Source organism: Mustelus asterias, chromosome 18 (assembly GCF_964213995.1).
Source record: "Mustelus asterias chromosome 18, sMusAst1.hap1.1, whole genome shotgun sequence".
NCBI classification, from domain to species: Eukaryota; Metazoa; Chordata; class Chondrichthyes; order Carcharhiniformes; family Triakidae; genus Mustelus; species Mustelus asterias.
Genome location: NC_135818.1, coordinates 13,807,909 through 13,827,594, shown reverse-complemented (window position 1 = coordinate 13,827,594; position 19,686 = coordinate 13,807,909).

Here is a 19,686-nt window from a genome sequence, read left to right as displayed (position 1 = left end):
CTGCACTGTAGGGATTCTATAATTCTATGACTATTGGATGGCACAGTGGCACAGTGGTTAGCACTGCTGCCTCACAGCGCCAGGGGCCCGGGTTCAATTCCCAGTTTGGGTCACTGTTTGTGTGGAGTCTGAATGTTTTCCCCGTGTCTGCGAGGGTTTCCTCTGGTGCTCCGGTTTCCTCCCACAGTCCGAAAGTCGTGTGGGTTAGGTGCATTGGCCGTGCTAAATTCTCCCTCAGTGTACCCGAACAGGCGCTGGAGTGTGGTGACTAGGGGATTTTCACAGTGACTTCATTGCAGTGTTAATGTGAGCCTATTTGTGACACTAATAAAAAAGAAGCTATTTCCTCTGTCCCTCCCTGAAGGAAATAGTTGGATTTTTAATGACAAGCCGACAGCCCTCATGATCTCTTCTGGCGCCAGCCCACAAATTAGCAGATTTAACAAAAGCAACTTCACAAGGTAGTTTGGTGGGAATTGAACTCGTGATCTCTGGGCTGCTAGCCCAATATTATAATCTGAATTCTACTATATCCGGATTTGGAAAGAGTCCTGCATTTTGGAATTCATGTCCCCACTGGTTCTCCTACAGGTGATTTTTGCTTCTGATCCACCAACCGTCTCATGGACGCCCAGAACTTTGTTGCCTTTGTACTGTTTTCAAGTCACTTCATGCTAGGATTGCCAACACTTTCAAAGTGGCTGGGAATCTTCCAGAATTGGCGCCAATCTTCTGGTGGCTATTGAAAGCAATCCGACAGATTTTAAAATGACATTTTAAGCAAATAAATTAATACGCACGATAATTCGTATACAGAAGCTGATCATTGATTGTAAAACAGTGATAGGATGAAATACAAGTGTAAGCTGATCCTGATGCAGTTTTCTTCATGCGTTCTACGCTCATGTACGTCATTGACTGTTTGCATGAGAGAGAGTCACTTGAGGTGAGGAGTTAAAGGAGCGTGCATTTGGTTGTTGGCTAGAAAAATGATATTGCTAAGCCCAGGAAGCTTTTTTCCCCACTGTGACGCAAGGTAAAAGGAAAGCTGAGTGTAATCCGAGTTATTTTTAAAAGAAATGAAACTATTGTGTGAATTGCTGAGAATTTACACAGGAAATTTTAGCTGATAGGAAATGGGTTTTGCAGTGAGTTCAATTGAAGCTTTGGTGTTTTTTCCTCTCTCGCACTCCCTTACAATCCGCTCACGCCACGCCACCAGCTTTCTGTAATGCCACCCCTGTCCACATCTTCCGGAACATATCCAGTCAGAGTTGGCAAACCTACCTACTTTTCCTTCCCAAACTTCTCCAGTTCAAACCATCCCCTCAAACATTTCTCTCTCTCTGGTCTCATGAACGAAGTACGGAAAATATCCTTTACCAAGAGTGGGGGGGTTCTTAAAAAAGTAGCACATTTTAGAGCATTCTTGTCTTCTTTCTCCTCACATTCCAATACACAATGGTTAGCACTGCTGCCTCAGAGCCAGGGACACGGTTCGATTCCCGGCTTGGGTCACTGTCTGTGCAGAGTCCACACGCCCTCCCTGTGTCTGTGTGGGTTTCCTCTGGGGGCTCTGGTTTCCTTCCACAGTCCGAAAGATGTGCTGGTTAGACGCATTGGCCATGCTAAATTCTCCCTCAGTGTACCTGAACAGGCGCCGGAGTGTGGCGACTAGGGGATTTTCACTGTAACTTTACTGCAGTGTTAATGTAAGCCTACTTGTGACAATAATACATAAACTTTAAAACGGTTTCACTAAATCATTACTCATTACTAAACAATCACATCCCCATTCACTGTGATCACATTAACTCCAAAAGCTGTAACAACACCTTTTAGTTTCCTGCAATGCAATGGATTAACTCCAAGATGCAATGCAATTGATATGTTTTGCCTTCAACTCAAGTCATGGCTTTTTGTCAAATCCATTACTTCATAATGCAACGCACTGCATATTTCTGAGGTAAAAGGGCCAAGCCCTGTAGTTGGGGTCCAACCATTCTGTATATTATAACTAACTGCAACTACTCTCCAATGACACAGAAATAAGGAGAACAGTCTATACAGGAGTGACAGCAAAGGATAGAGACAAAGATTCAAACTGTGAAGACATATGGCAAATTCAATTAAACGTGGATAAAGTATGATAATATTAGTCAAAAAAGCATGGGATGTAAATAATTAAAATATAAGTAATAAATGAATGAAATTACACAGAGCAATTTAGAAAGGAAGCAGAGACTAATAGCAAGCGTGTCAATTTCAATAGCCAGATAATTTAGTGCAGAAATTGAAAAGCTAATGATGGAGATATAGCGCCAGCATAGCAATCAACAGACAATAGACCGGGTCTGCGCTGCACTGGCCAGGGAACATCACACTTACTATCTTCCATTTCAGTTACCACGACACCAATGGTGAATATTATGTACAGTTTAAGTGATTAATTAAAAATAAATTAAAGCTACAGCGACCATTCAGAATGTTGCCCGGAAAGGGAGAGAAAGTGAGGTTTGGTTCACAGAAGCACTAACATGATGGACTTTTAAAAATTCATTCATGGGACATGGGTGTCACTGGCTGGTCAGCATTTATTGCCCATCCTTTGTTGGCCCAAGGGGAGTTGAGAGTCGACCACATTGCTGTAGCTGTGGCGTCACTCACATGTAGGCCAGACCAGGTAAGGATGGCAGATTTCCTTCCCTAAAAGGACATTAGTGAACCAGATGGGTTTTTCCGACAATTGACAATTGTTTCATGGTCACCAGTAGATTCTTAATTCCAGAGATATTTTAATTGAATGCAAATTCCATCATCTACCGTGGCGGGATTCGAACCCAGGTTCCCAGAACATGAGCTGAGTTTCTGGATGAATAATCTAGTGACAATACCACATGCCATCGCCTCCCAAGCTGTCTGGCTGTAAACTTCCATGGTCCCACTTATAGGACAATGATACAGAACAAAGAAGTCTGAACTCAAATAGAAGAGGTGTGAACTTCTGTGGGAAGAAAGGGAGAAGGTTCAGCCCAGATGTACGGAAAGAACACAGCCAAAGGAGAACCCGATTGAATGATGGAGATAAACACAGAATATTATGTAACAGTGTACCAAACAAGGCAGATTAGAGGATATAAGAACAAGAACAAGAACAAAGAACAATACAGCACAGGAACAGGCCCTTCGGCCCTCCAAGCCCGCGCCACTCCCTGGTCCAAACTAGACCATTCTTTTGTATCCCTCCATTCCCACTCCGTTCATATGGCTGTCTAGATAAGTCTTAAACGTTCCCAGTGTGTCCGCCTCCACCACCTTGCCTGGCAGCGCATTCTAGGTCCCCACCACCCTCTGTGTAAAATATGTCCTTCTGATATCTGTGTTAAACCTCCCCCCCTTCACCTTGAACCTATGACACCTCGTGAACGTCACCATATAAATGGAGCTCGGCCTAAAATAAATTTGCAAATAAATATCAGAAGAACTTTTTCATTGAAACAGCGCTAAATCATAGAATCTTAAGAACATTGGGTGGAATCTTCTGCCCTCACTTGTGGCATGTTTGGAGGTGGGAGGGCATTTAGTCAAATGGGCAGGTGACGGGTGAGCACCTCACCATCTTCCTACCACCACCCCAATTAAGTTTGGATTGAGTAGGCCAATGGTCTGCCTTGCTGCCCTGCTGCTAATTGTACCCCTCAAGTGGACAATCAATGACCACTTATGAATCTGTGCCAACTGCCGCTGGTCTGAACCCAGCTGTGGGTGTGCCTGTCACCATGTGCCAATCCTGATAAGTAAATCTGAGGGAAACTCCATTTTCCCACCTTATTCCCATTTCCTTTGTTTCCCTTAGTGCCCAAAATCCTATCGGTCTAAGTCTCAAGCCGACTGGGCATTCGCAGCCCTCAGAAGTCGAGGATTTCAAAGATTCACGGCCCTCTGAGTGAAGAAATCGCCCCTCCCTCTCAGTTGTAAATGGCCAATCGACTCAAGAACAGCGTCTTCCCTGCTGCTATCAGACTTTTGAATGGACCGACCATGCATTAAGTTGATCTTTGTCTACACTCTATCCGTCTACATTCAGCACCCTCTCCTTTCCTTCTCCACTGTGTACTCTATAAATGGTATCCTTTGTCTGTATAGTGCGCAAGAAACAATATTTCACAGTATTTCACAGGGGAATTTCACAGTAACTTCATTGCAGTGTTAATGTAAGCCTTACATGTGACAAATAAATAAACTTTAAAAAATACTTTTGACTGTATCCCAGTACATATGACAAGAATAAATCAAATAAAAATCAAAATTTATCTTGTGATTATGATCATTGAATCATAGAATCCTACAGTACAAAAGGAGGCCATTCGGCCCATCAAGTCTGCACCGACCACAATCCCACCCAGGCTCTATCCCTGTAACCCCACATATTACCCTGCTCATCCCCCTGACACTGGGCCAATTTAGCCTGGCCAATCAACCTAACCTGCGCATCTTTGGCAACAAATCTAGTGCCTGATCCTGCCAGACTAGGTAACGAGTCAATGGAGAGGTGATCTTTGATGCAGATGATGGAGGACAAATTCATTTGGGTAATCTTGCCTCATTCGAATAAGGAGTCAGCACCTGAATAAGTTTCCTTTAGGTTCAACAAGCAACAGACCCCACCTTTCCTCACCGCAATCTGCCTGCACCCACATCCCTCACCATTCACCCTCCCTGGCCAATATCGGACCACTAAAGGAAGCACCCCCTGTGATCAAGAGCCCTCCCCAGGACCACTGGGTCCCATGGGGCCCCACACCCTGGACCACGATTGGACTACCGTTCCATGATCAGGAGCCCCAGGCCACCGTCATATCCTCCTCCCATGTGGTGAGGACTGCACCTTGCAGATCGTTCTCCAGTCCCACAGCCCTGCTATCCCGGGACATTGCCTTCACCCCCAACCCTACCTTCCCACCACCCTTGTGGCTGCAGTCTCTCTCATATCCCCAATACACCTACTTTCATTCTGATGACGAGTCTAATGGACTTGAAATGTTAACTCTGTTTTCTCTTCTCCCTGCCGATGCTGCCAGACCTGCTGAGTGTTTGCAGTATTCCCTGTTGGTTTCAGGATCCAGTATCTGCAGTATTTTTCTTATTTTGCTTATTTTCTTTGTTGGAGAATGGCTCTGCGAGCAGGGTGCCTGCCCCAAAGCTCATCCCGGGCATACTCTCTTCCATGCCCATCTGTCAGTTAAAACTACAAAAGTCTGAGGTCATGTAGCAACCGACTGGAGAACAACTTCTTCCCTGCTGCCATCAGACTTTTGAATAGACCTATCTAATCTTAAGTTGACCTTTCTCTTCACCCTAGCTATGACTGTAACACTATATTCTGCACCCTCTCCTTTCTTTCTCTATGAATGGTATGCTTTATCTGTACAGTGCACAAGAAACAATACTTTTCATTGTATCCCAATACATGTAACAATAATAAATCAAATGGGGCAGCACGGTGGCACAATGGTTAGCACTACTGCCTCACAGCGCCAGGGACCCGGGTTCGATTCCAGCCTCGGGTGACTGTCTGTGTGGAGTTTGCACATTCTCCCCGTGTCTGCGTGGGTTTCATCCGGGTGCTCCGGCTTCCTCCCACAGTCCAAAGATGCGCAGGTTAGGTGGATTGGACATAGCAAATTGCCCCTTAGTGTCAGGGGGATTAGCAGGCTAAATATGTGAGGTTATGGGGATAGGGGCTGGGTGGAATTGTGGTCGTGCAGACTCGATGGGCCGAATGGCCTCCTTCTGCACGGTAGGGATTCTATGATTCTAAATCAAATCAGCCTGTCAATCGTGGCAGCCTGTGGGTGAGACAAATAAAACACAAAGCAACCCTGTGGTTAAGTTGTGTGGGACACAACCATTACCTGCCATTTCCACCCTGCCTCAACCCCCCCCAACCCCCGCAACCCCTCCCCAACCCCCTCTCCTTCACCCCTCTACACGGAAATTGCCTCCAGGTTAAATTCCAACCTTGTGAATGAGATTAGCAAGTTTCGCTGCCAATTTGTATCAGTTTATACTAAATTAATTGTGGACAATTTTAAATGATAAGTTTATGCCAGATAAGGTTTGGTGGAAATTTATTCTGGGGAGGGCTTCAGCTTTCAGAAAAAAAACATTTGTGCAGTTAGTCTGGCTGGATTTAAACCCAGGTCACTGAGGTAACATTTACAAGTATAATGACCCCCATAGCACAATGGCGATTCCCCTGCCCAATGTTTTTCACTTTCTTGGCGCACTATTGTGGAATGTAAAATAGGTGAATTGCAGCCAGGAAAGTTAAAAGAATGTAAAGCACTTATCCAGCTGTCTGAGTTAAATTGATTTAAGTGCTAGTTCTTGGAGCCATTTTGTATGATTTTAATCCCAAATCTTTTCGCTTACCATCCATTTTTATCCGCATTCGCAACTTTAAAAAAATTAATTTGTGGGACATGGGTGTCACTGGCTGGCCAGCATTTATTGCCCATCCCTAACCAGCCTCCCATCCATTGACTCTGTCTACACTTCCCGCTGCCTCGGCAAAACAGCCAGCATAATTAAGGACCCCACGCACCCCGGACATTCTCTCTTCCACCTTCTTCCTTCGGGAAAAAGATACAGAAGCCTGAGGTCACGTACCAACCGACTCAAGAACAGCTTCTTCCCTGCTGCTGTCAGACTTTTGAATGGACTTACCTCGCACTAAGTTGATCTTTCTCTACACCCTCGCTATGACTGCAACACTACATTCTGCACTCTCTCCTTTCCTTCTCTATGAACATTATGCTTTGTCTGGACAGCGCACAAGAAACAATATTTCTTGCAGTATGTTAATACATAATAATAAATCAAATCAAAGAGGGCACTCTCGAGTAAACCACATTGCTGTGGCTCTGGAGTCACATGTAGGCCAGACCAGGTAAAGATGGCAGATTTCCTTCCTTAAAAGATATTAGTGAATCAGATGTGTTTTTCCAACAATGGTTTCACGGTCATTAGTAGACTCTTAATTCCAGATTTTCTTTTACTGAATTTAAATTTCACCATCTGCCGTGGTGGGATTTGAACCTGGGTCTCCAAAAGGTTAGCTGAGTTTCTAGGTTAATAGTCTTGTAATAATACCACTAGGCCATTGCCTAGTAGACACAAAACCAGAGATTTAGTCAAAGATCACTGCACCAGTGGGCTGAAGAATGGCAGATGGAGTTTAATTTAGATAAATGTGAGGTGATGCATTTTGGTAGATCAAACCAGGGCAGGACTTACTCAGTTAATGGTAGGACAATGGGGAGAGTTATAGAACAAAGAGATCTAGCGGTACATGTTCATAGCTCCTTGAAAGTGGAGTCACAGGTGGACAGGATGGTGAAGAAGGCATTCGGCATGCTGATTTCATTGGTCAGAACATTGAATACAGGACTTGGGACGTCTTGTTGAAGTTGTACGAGACATTGAGGGGGGATATGGTGGAGGATTGGGGATACCAATAGAATCACAGGGAGCTCTGTCTTGCTGACCATAAAAGCTTTATTTATTCGTGCCACAAGTAGGCTTATATTAACACTGCAATGAAGTTACTGTGAAAATCCCCCAGTCGCCACATTGCGGCGCCTGTTCAGGTACACTGAGGGAGAATTTAGCACGGCCAATGCACCTAACCACCACGTCTGTCGGACGAAACCAGAGCACCCGGAGGAAACCCACGCAGACACGGGGAGAATGTGCAGACTCTGCTCAGACAGTGACCCGAGCTGGGAATTGAACCCGTGTCCCTGGCGCTGTGAGGCAGCAGTGCTAACCACTGTGTCGTCTACAGGCATGTTGAATTGTTCAGGTGAAAGTCTGCTTTTTAAAAAAATAAGTAATTAACCGAATGATGGCTGATACTGCAGTGACCACTTTCTGGAAAATTCCTATGTGGGTTATAGCGAGAGACCTTTATGGGATGTCCTGGAATTTCACACCTGAGGAGGTGACAAAGTCCACTTCAAAGAGATGCGTGAAAGAAAAAAATAAAAGTAAATTACTGCAGATGCTGGAATCTGAAGCCATTTTGAAAGTTACGGGTCGCAATGGGAGAATCGTGGCCCAAAAGAGAAAATGCTGGAAAATCTCAGCATTTTCCCTCCTCACAGATGCTGCCAGACCTGCTGAGATTTTCCAGCATTTTCTCTTTTGGTTTCATGTTTAAGAAAGATGTGGAAAATGCAAAAGACTGGACTAATCTCCTGGGTTGGTGAAGACAATGGAGGCTGTTTCTTACATCTCATTAGACACCCAAAAACACCCATCTCCTGTTGATTCATTTCTAAGAATGTATAAAATGTTCTGATATCAATGCAAGACATGACAATTCCCCCTTCTTGGATACATGAGGAAAATTGGTTAAAAGCTGCCAGATGGCCAGTGAGGAACAGAAGAACAAAGAAATAAGAACAACAGCAGACCATCTTTTTCTCTCTCTCTTGCCGGAAGCAACTCATTTAGCAGGCACAAGCAGGAAGAAACAAGACAACCTCTTCAGTTAGGCCTGCAGAGAGAATCAGATCAACTCTCCATCTGGGACAAACCAAGTGTCTCCAACAAAATCTTCCAAAGTCAGCTCAACCGGAAACACCCAACTTAATGGCCGCAACGTACCCCCAACTAAGAACCATAAAGGGTGTAGAAGAACCATGAAGGGTGTAGATACGCAGAGGGACCTGCGTGTGCAAGTCCACAGATCCTTGAAGGTGACGTCACAGGTGGAGAAGGTGGTGAAGAAGGCATATGGCATGCTTGCCTTTATAGGACGGGGCATAGAATATAAAAGTTGGGGTCTGATGTTGCAGATGTATAGAACGTTGGTTCGGCCGCATTTGGAATACTGCGTCCAGTTCTGGTCGCCACACTACCAGAAGGACGTGGAGGCTTTGGAGAGAGTACAGAGAAGGTTTACCAGGATGTGGCCTGATATGGAGGGGCTTAGTTATGAGGAGAGATTGGGTAAACTGGGGTTGTTCTCCCTGGAAAGACGGAGGATGAGGGGAGACTTAATAGAGGTGTGTAAAATTATGAAAGGCATAGATAGGGTGAACGGTGGGAAGCTTTTCCCCAGGTCGGTGGTGACGTTCACGAGGGGTCATAGGTTCAAGGTGAAGGGGGGGAGGTTTAACACAGATATCAGAAGGACATATTTTACACAGAGGGTGGTGGGGGCCTGGAATGCGCTGCCAGGCAAGGTGGTGGAGGCGGACACACTGGGAATGTTTAAGACTTATCTAGACAGCCATATGAACGGAGTGGGAATGGAGGGATACAAAAGAATGGTCTAGTTTGGACCAGGGAGCGGCACGGGCTTGGAGGGCCGAAGGGCCTGTTCCTGTGCTGTATTGTTCTTTGTTCTTTGTTAAGCCTCATGGGCAAACCAAGGACTGATTTGTGTATTCTTTTTGACCAGAAATTCCCGCCCGAGGTCAACGGACATTATCATTGTTGTATGCCCCTCACTCGCTCCGATTCCATGGCAGACGGGGCGATAGAATTCCAGTGTGTGTGTGTGTGTGTGTGCGTGCGTGTGTGTGTGCATGTGTGTGCATGTGCGCAAGTGTGTATGTGTGTATGTATGTGCACGTTTTTGTGTGTGTGTATGTGCATATTTGTGTGCATGCGCACTTGTGTGTGTGTGCACATTTGTGTGCATGTGTGTGCGCACATGCATGTATGTGCACATGTGTGTGCGTGCGTGTGTGCATGCATGCACGCTTGTGGTGTCCTTATTATCTTTTCTCAGTTTTGGTAACATAAACTCTTTGACTCAAGAGAGTCTGGTTAAAATGGCTCCTTATCAAAAGTAAATACATTTGGATTGGGAAAAGGCATTCCCCAGGGAATGGATTTTAAACAAACCTTTGTTTCAACCAACCAAGGTTGGAAACAAGGCGAGTTGGCTTATTCCTCCTTGGCCGACTATAGCACCGAGAGAATATTTCACTGGAAAAATATGCATTAGAATAGTGGGAAATTCTCTGCAGAAGTCTGAGCAAATCACAATAATAGGCATTAATTTTTCATGAAGTAGCTAACTGTTCCTTGTCCTTTAATTGACCTGTCGATTCACAATGGCATATACTTTCGCATTGAATAAACTTATGATTCTGTCTAATTGGAGCCAAGATTTGTATGCTGTAGAAATGCACATGGCACTTTCAACAGTGTTTAATAATCGGGTGCAGAGAGGAATTCAAAGAGTTCCAGCCGTTCCTCTCAAGTCACTGAGCCACGCGTAAGCAGGGAAAAGAGCTGAGAAAGTTACTCTTATTCAAGAAAAAGCTGGAGGCTGCTGTATTTGACAACACAATAGCATGTTTACACGTTATGCAAGCAAACAGCTTCAATAGGAAGAAACGAGGCTGTGAGTGCTGATTGTTTTGCAAGGGGACGTGACTTGCATGGGGAGTAAGCATTCCTGCCTGTGTGAGTCTGAGCAGCTCCAGCTATACTCATGCTAGCAAACCAAATGGAAAAGGTTGAGGGCAACTGGGAAAGAGCACAGCATCCAGTAGTGAATGGTGCATCATTCACTCCACTGAACATTAGATTTGACAAGACAGTGATGTGAGTACGGACGATGACATGGCTCCCCATAGCTTCGTCCCTTTTAGGATATATTTAAACTGCTATTTTTGGACATCTTGTGCCACTCAATCAACGGAAGCATTTAAAAATAACTGTGGTATGTGGCTATAAGCTGAAAGATGGAGCAAAGTGATCCTGAGCACAGAATGGGGGGGATTACAGCTTTGATCCTCCCCCCACTGGGCTAAATTCACATCTGCTATGATGAAGAATGCACAAGAAAGGGAAATTGGTGGGAGTACTATTCTCCAAGCCATTTTTAGAGTAACATTATTGCAATTATTCTTGTTCACTAGTTAAGGGAGAACCAGGGCGGCACTGTGGCACAATGGTTAGCGCTGCTGCCTCACAGCGCCAGGGACCCGGCTTCGATTCCCGGGTTGGGTCACTGTCTGTGTGGAGTTTGCATGTTCTCCCCATGTCTGCGTGGGTTTCCTCCGGGTGTTCTGGTTTCCTCCCACAGTCCAAAGATGTGAGGGTTAGGTGGATTGGCCATGGCAAATTGCCCCTTAGTGTCCTGGGATGTGTGGTTTAGAGGGATTAGCCGGGTAAATGTGTGGGGTGATGGGGATAGGGTCTGGGGTGGGATTGTTGTTGGTGCAGACTCGATGGGCTGAATGGCCTCCTTCTGCACTGTAGGGATTCTATGAACTAGCAACACTTTTATTTACAATACCTGTGAGGTTATTCGTGAAGGCCTCAGCTTCTCAACTTTGCCCCTCGCCTGACGTGTTGTGTTAAATCACCACCAATCAGCTCTCCCCTTCAAAGGGGCAAACAGCCGATTGTCATCTGGGATTATGGCGCGTTTACCTTTATACAGAGGCTTGCAACATCACGGCTGCCAACAGCTCCTGGAAGGTTCTGGAACAGAAACCCGAGTTCACCAGGGCGACCCCCCACCCTACTCACCGATTGGTTCCCTAGGTCATGTGTTCTCTTACTCTGCAGATTGATCGTGAAGGGACAATCACCACATCCCTCCCCCTCAAAGTCCTTTCACACCAGTGTCAATACTCAACTTACACAATCCAAGATAATTGAACATTTAGTACATGGATTTAGTCAACTAGAAATTCAGTTTTTCAGGGGTTTACGAAGCTTTGTGAAGCAGCATAACTTCTACGTCTGGGGTCCTTCCACCGGATTGCTGTCAACCAAAACCACAATGATTCATGCAAGTCAACACGGCCGTTCTCAGTGACTGAAGCCGTGGATGTGAGGACTTCTGGAAGTGGGTCAACTTGGACCCAAAATGGACACCTGTCTTATCAAGTGGATGTGGAAGGAAGGATCATCCGGAAACCTTTTGAGAGAATGGTGCCTCTTCAGGCACAGGCAGTTCAATTCTATCTGTTTCCATGAAGATTTTGGCTGTGTCCGCTGCAGTGTGACCAATTACTTCAACACTTGGACAATTGACAACATTCCCAGATGGCAATCTAGCTCCTGAGGGGTCCTGGCTGCTGGGACAACTCTCATTCTCTCAAAAGGTTTCCAGATGATCCTTCCTTCCACATCCACTTGATAAGACAGGTGTCCATTTTGGGTCCAAGTTGACCCACTTCCAGAAGTCCTCACATCCATGGCTTCAGTCACTGAGAATGGCCGTGTTGACTTGCATGAATCATGCTTTGTCTTCTGACTGCCTTGGCTGGCCTCCACCCTCCCCAGCAAATTTGGAAACATGAGGCTCGCTCTCATTCTGAGACGATGGTTCATCAACAACTCCCACTGCTGTATGTGGAGTGGTCCAGAAGGAATCATGAGATTCTAGTCTCCAGGATCCCTTCTGATTGCTTCTTAGGTCAGACCTAAAGGCTTGTTCAGCTAGTCTGTTGGATGTTGGGTGGTAAGGCACAGTCCTAATGTGCTTGGTCATAGAATCATAGAATCCCTACAGAGCAGAACAAGGCCATTTGGCCCATTGAGTCTTCACTGACAATAATCCCACCCAGGCCTTTTCCCCGTAACCCCATGTATTTGCCCTGCTAATCCCCCTAACTAAGGGGCAATTTAGCCTGGGCAATGAACAGAACTAGCGCATCTTTCAGATTGTGGGAGGAAACCAGAGCACCCAGGCATGGGGAGAATGTGCAAACTCCACACAGACAGTGACCTGAGGCCCGAATCAAACCTAGGTCCCTGACCCTGTGAGGCAACAGTGCTCACCACTGTGCCACCCATTTTTGTAATTAGCCTTCCTTGTCTCAACTTCACTCAATTTCAACTGAAACTGTATACTCACAGTTTGAGGTTAGTTTTTACCCTCGTCGCCAATGTAACAATTCCTGTTCATCGGTTTAAGGCTGAAACATGTTTATTTACAGGTAAAGGCTATACAGAGGCTTGCAGCATCATGAAGAATGGAACATTCCTGAGAAGTTTCTGGAACAGAAATCTGAGCTCACCGGGGTGATCCCCCACCCTTTCTCCTGATTGGTTCCCTGGGTCATGTGAGCCTTACTCTGCAGATTGATCCTTAAAGGTACAGTGACCACAATTATGGAGGCCTGGAGCCGGTAGGCAGCAGGCGGGAGGAAATGGGAAGAAAAATATAACAGATGCCAAGAATATGTTTAAGATTTTTTTCATCTCCTTACTGTTGCAGCCTGTAAATTGCTCATCATTACACTCAATCGCACAAATGACATAAGTGAGTGAATTTTCCAATGCACCAAATTCCTCCATTGATTGGCAATATTCTCTCAACTACAGCAGCAGTAAGGACAATTTCTCACGCCGCTGAAATGTAGCACTGTTTCTTCAGTTCCTACACACGGCGGCACGGTAGCACAGTGGTTAGCACTGCTGCTTCACAGCTCCAGGGTCCCGGGTTCAATTCCCGGCTCGGGTCACTGTCTGTGTGGAGTTTGCTCATTCTCCTCGTGTCTGCGTGGGTTTCCTCCGGGTGCTCCGGTTTCCTCCCACAGTCCAAAGATGTGCGGGTTAGGTTGATTGGCCAGGTTAAAAATTGCCCCTTAGAGTCCTGGGATGTGTAGGTTAGAGGGATTAGCGGGTAAATATGTGGGGTGGGATTGTGGTCGGTGCAGACTCGATGGGCCGAATGGCCTCCTTCTGCACTGTAGGGTTTCTATGATTTCTATGACATCGGGGTGGGGGAAGAGATTTCTTACCTGGGTGAGACTTGGTGCCCCGAATTCAGCAATAAATGCCCAAGTGGCTCAGCATGGTTGATGTCGGAGATGGAGAAAGCAGTACCATACTGAAGCAGTAAGGAGTGCTTTCTGAGTTGAAGTGGGAAGTGCAAGGTTCAGGCGGAGTGGTGAGTGTTCTTGCTCTGCAGCCATGTGTGTTAAACCTGACCCGCAAACATCTGATTCCAACATCAAGAACCTGAAATGGAAAATGTTCCACTCTTCATCCCTCACTTCGATCATGTCAGCTTTTGTTTAAAGAAAATGTTAAAATAGTACGGCTAGTTTGCGTTTTCTTTTAACCAAACCGCAATCAGGGTGGCACAGTGGTTAGCACTGCTGCCTCACATTCCTGTCCTGTCCTGGGAGGTGGAGTGGCGGACGATGCAAAGGTCTGTTGACCTCGGGTGGAATTATCCAGTTTTGGGGCAAGTGCAGCCAGAAAATCCCGTCCCCTGTATCTGCATGTGTTTCCTGTGGGTGCTCTAGTTTCCTCCCACAGTCCGAAAAGCGCTTAAAGTTTATTTATTAGTCACAAGTAGGCTTACATTAACACTGCAATGAAGTTACTGTGAAAATCCCCTCGTCGCAACACTCTGGCGCTTGTTCAGGTACACTGAGGGAGAATTTAGCATGTCCAATGCACCTAACCAACACGTCTTTAGAGTGTGGGAGGAAACCAGAGCCCCCGGAGGAAACCCACGCAGACACTGGGAGAACGTGCAAACTCCACACAGACAGTGACCCAAGCCGGGAATTGAACCCGGGTCCCCAGCGCTGTGAGGCAGCAGTGCTAACCACTGTGCCACCGTGCTGCTGCGGAAGATGTGCTGGTTAGGTGCAATCCCGAACAGTGTGTGGCGACTGGGGGATTTTCACAGTAACTTCATCACAGTGTTAATGTAAGCCTACTTGTGACACTAATAAATAAAATAAAATTCCAATTTTGTCTTTGATGATTGAAGAATTAAAGAGTATCCGATTGGAATTTGAGTCTTCGCTACTTTTATTTTGTGACACAAAGTCTTTTGGGCTTTTTGACCTGGAAGTTTGTTGCTCTTTTTCTTTAGATCATTTTAGTCTAGAATTAGGGCATGTTGGTCGAAAATTGGGACCAAATTTCCACTCTAAAGTCAAATCCCCCCCTCATTCCCTTGAGGTGTTGGCTCTTCCCATGACCCATCTGCTAAGCCCTCATCAAGCTCATTTACATACATGCGGCTGAGCGAGCCAACAGTGAGGAGATTTGTTTTTGGTCTGGGGTGATGGGTTCAAATCCCACCTCAGCAACTGGTTAATTAATACATTTGGGATTGTTAAAATTATTTATAAAGTGTGGGCTTCACTGGCTGGCCAGCTTTTATTGCCCATCCCTAGTTACCCTTGAACTGAGTGGGTTGCTGGGCCTTTTCCGGGTTAAGAGTCAACCACATTGCTTTGGGTTTGGAGTCACATGTAGGCCAGACCAGGTAAGGACGGCAGATTTCCTTCCCTAAAGGACATCAGTAAACCAGATGGGTTTCTCCGACAATCAACAATGGTTTCATGGTCATCAGTAGATTCTTAATTCCATCGTCTGCTGTGGCAGGATTCGAACCCAGGTCCACAGAACATTAGTTTCTGGATTATAGTCTAGCGATAATATCACTCGGCCATCACCTCCCCTAATTGTGATGATATGCATGCCTGCATTCCGTATGTGCTGAGTGGACCTCTGAGCGGACCTCTGTAAGGGCTAAGGACTTCTCTTGAGAGAAATCTTTGGAAATAAGTGGACGTATTAGTGAGAGGCAACATGGTTTTGTGAAGAGGGGGTCGTGCCTCACGAACTTGATCGAGTTTTTCGAGGAAGTGACGAAGATGATTGATGAGGGTACGGCAGTGGATGTTGTCTACATGGACTTTAGTAAGGCCTTTGACAAGGTCCCTCATGGCAGACTGGTGCAGAAGGTGAAGCTGCATGGGATCAGAGGTGAGCTGGCAAGGTGGATACAAAACTGGCTCGGTCAAAAAAGACAAAGTGTAGCAGTGGAAGAGTACGTTTCTGAGCTGTGACAAGTGGCGTTCCTCAGGGATCAGTGCTGGGACCTTTGCTGTTTGCAATATATATAAATGATTTTGAGGAAAATGTAACTGGTTCGATTAGTAAGTTTGCGGACGACACAAAGGTTGGTGGATTTGTGGATAGCGATGAGGACCATCAGAGGATACAGCAGGATATAGATCAGTTGGAGACTTGGGCAGAGAGATGGCAGATGGAGTTTAGTCCGGACAAATATGAGGTAATGCATTTTGGAAGGTCTAATACAGATAGGAAATATACAGTAAATGGCAGAACCCTTAAGAGTATTGATAGGCAAAGGGATCTGGGTGTACAGGTACACAGGTCACTGAAAGTGGCAATGCAGGTGGAGAAGGTAGTCAAGAAGGCATACGGCATGCTTGCCTTCATCGGCCGGGGCATTGAGTTTAAAAATTGGCAAGTCATGTTGCAGCTTTATAGAACCTTAGTTAGGCCACACTTGGAATATAGTGTTCAATTCTGGTTGCCACACTACCAGAAGGATGTGGAGGCTTTGGAGAGGGTACAGAAAAGATTTACCAGGATGTTGCCTGGTATGGAGGGCATTAGCTATGAAGAGAGGTTGGAGAAACATGGAACGACGGAGGTTGAGGGGCGACCTGATAGAAGTCTACAAGATTATGAGAGGCATGGACAGAGTGGATAGTCAGAAGCTTTTTCCCAGGGTGGAAGAGTCAATTACTCGGGGGCATAGGTTTAAGGTGCGAGGAGCAAGGTTTAAAGGAGATTTAAGGCAGATTTTTTACACAGAGAGTAGTGGGTGCCTGGAACTCGTTGCCAGGGGAGGTAGTGGAAGCGGATACGGTAGTGACGTTTAAGGGGCGTTTTGACAAATACATGAATAGGATGGGAATAGAGGGATATGGTCCCCGGAAGGGTAGGGGGCTTAGTTAAGTCGGGCAGCATGGTCGGTGCAGGCTTGGAGGGCCGAAGGGCCTGTTCCTGTGCTGTAATGTTCTTTGTTCTTTGACGTGATTTATGCAGGATGTGAGAAGAGATACAAGTGTGTGTGATAGAATCAGTGGTGATGTCCCTTGTGGCAGTAGAGATTGTAGTATCTGTGGACTGCAAAAGCCTGATGGGCTTGTGTGAGTTGAGAGTGAGGAGAAGGTGGGCTTTTCCCGGCAGAGCAGATTAAATCATTCATTCTCTTCCTGCACTGTATTGTGTTCTCCTCTGTGGCGCATTAGCACTGATCACCCTGTGAACCTCCTCCTGAGCCTATGTGGTGAGGTGTGTGGACTTCTGCCTCCCATCAGGGGGAGAGGTATCTCATGCCGGTCCCCCACTGCCCCAAGGACTGCAGCCAGTGAATTTCCACTGATCTTCAGGGCTTCACTCTTTTCAGGGCCTTCCGGGTGTTCATCACAACCAGCCCTGGGCTCCAGAGAGTGAATGCGTGCTCTGGTGTGGTTTAAATATGGTGTCCAGAAATATGGGCCAATGAGGTAACGGAGAGACAGATGGATTCCAGCCCAGCCAACCATGAGATAGGACGTGCTTCATATTCATGCATATTTAATGAGCGGTCCAGAGGAGGTTCACAAGAATGATCCCTGGAATGAAGAGCTTGCCGTATGAGGAACAGTTGAGGACTCTGGGTCTGCACTCGTTGGAGTTTAGAAGGATGAGGGGAGATCTTATTGAAACTTACAGGATACTGCGAGGCCTGGGTAGAGTGGATGTGGAGAGGATGTTTCCACTAGTAGGAAAAACTGGAACCAGAGGGCACAACCTCAGACTAAAGGGACGATACTTTAAAACAGAGATGAGGAGGAGTTTCTTCAGCCAGAGAGTGGTGAATCTGTGGAACTCTTTGACACAGAAGGCTGTGGAGGCCGGGTCATTGAGTGCCTTTAAGACAGAGGAAGATAGGTTCTTGATTGATAAGGGGATCAGGGGTTATGGGGAAAAGGCAGGAGAATGGGGATGAGAAAAATATCAGCCGTGATTGAATGGCGGAGCAGGCTCAATGGGCCGAATGACCTAATTCTGCTCCTATGTCTTATGGTCTTATATTGAATTGTTCTCCCATATCTGGATGAAAGCTTGAATCAAAGCTTGTTACAGAACGGAAAGAGGCCATTTGGCCCATCATGAATTTGCCAGCTCTTTGAAAGTGCCATCTGAATGTCCATGGTCCTATGAGCTGTGAGGAAGATGCAAAGATTATGGATAAAGAGACCTCAGCAGGTTTATCAACATGTGCCCCATCACCTTCAAAAACGTGCCCAAATTGTGGAGTTGTATATAGATTAATAACATCATGTCAAGCTCTAAGGAAAGAGCAGAAACTCAGGCTCAAAAATGAATCACTTCACAAGGCTGCACAGGTCATCAAAGAAAGCTCCTCATCTATGTTGGCACAAAAGCATCATTATTGAGCAACAAACTTGTAATAAGTCCTCGGAGGCAGAAGTCCCTTTACCAAAATCCCTTTATTTACAAGTCGGACAGCAGCATACACAGTGCTATCAGTTAGCAGTCTACACTAGGAGTCCCAGAGGAACTGACACGCCTGGTTAAGTACAAAGCAAGAGGCTCCCTGATTGGCCCATCAGTTTGGCCCTTAATTAGGGAGTTCATATTCTAACAGGCCCACCTCAATTGCCTGATTAAAGTTATTACAAAACTGGACCGTAATCATTTTTCAGAAATTTTTCTCACTCCTGCAACGAGCTTATGATGATTCAGTTTTTCTGGTTTGGGGAATGATTGCAGCTGCAGCGTGCTACAAAATCATCAACCTAAAAATGTTCATATTCCATGAAGCCAAAGACAGGAGACTAACTGGGGTAAAGCTGTGCGATCGGCTTGGCTTCAAGGCTGAGGACACCACCAGAGTCAACATTAACATGATCAATGACACGGACTGTGCACAACAGTTTCCGCATTATGTATGCTTCTCTGAGAGCCCAGACATCCATTATTCTTGTTGAAATAGCTGTGTCCCAGGGAAAATATTGACAATTCTGGTTCTTTGATCTCTGAGGTCAATATCACGATATTTATTTACAAAACATTGGCCGGGATTCTCCTGGACAGCACTGCAGCTCGAGCAGCGAAGTGGGCCGGGAGACACCAGCAGGGGGGCCTGGGGTCAGGTTCATGCACGGCGTAATGCTGATTGTGAGTCCCCCAGGCACTTTTTGATGGTGCAATCAGCTCTCCACTTCCACATGATTAGTGGGCCTGGGATGGTATTCTCCAGGCTGACTAGTGTTTTCATCCCCCCACCCCCCACCACTGGGAGTGGTGCCTGGCAGTGCAAGCCTGGCACCCTGGCACTGTCCGAGGGCCAAACTGGCACTGCCCACCAGGCACCTTGGCACCGCCCACCGGGCATCAGGCAGTGGAAAGGGAGTGGGACCAGAGGGGGGCGGGGCATTCTGAGGGCAGGGTCTATTGGGGGTGATCAGTGGTGTGACCCACTGCCACTCTGCAATCGGGATAGGTGGGGGTGGGAAGGAGGAGGAAGGTGATCGGACCTGGTCATCGAGGCCGGGGGAGGGGTGTCAGGGCTGGCCATCGGCGTTGGGGGGATGTTTGGGGCTGGCCAGGGGATGGGGAGGAGAACAGGGCTGGCCTGGGGAGGCCAGTGATCTGAGGCAGTGTGGTGCTGACCTCCTTTCCGCAGACTTATTACACCAACACAGCGACACTCTGATCCCGTAAATGAATTTAAAAAAACTCAAGTGTATTCAGTCTTTAATAAAACAGGATGCTTACTCTATTTTTAGTTTACATGCGACCATTTTAGTGTTTTCTTCAATCACTTGCATACAATTGTGTGGA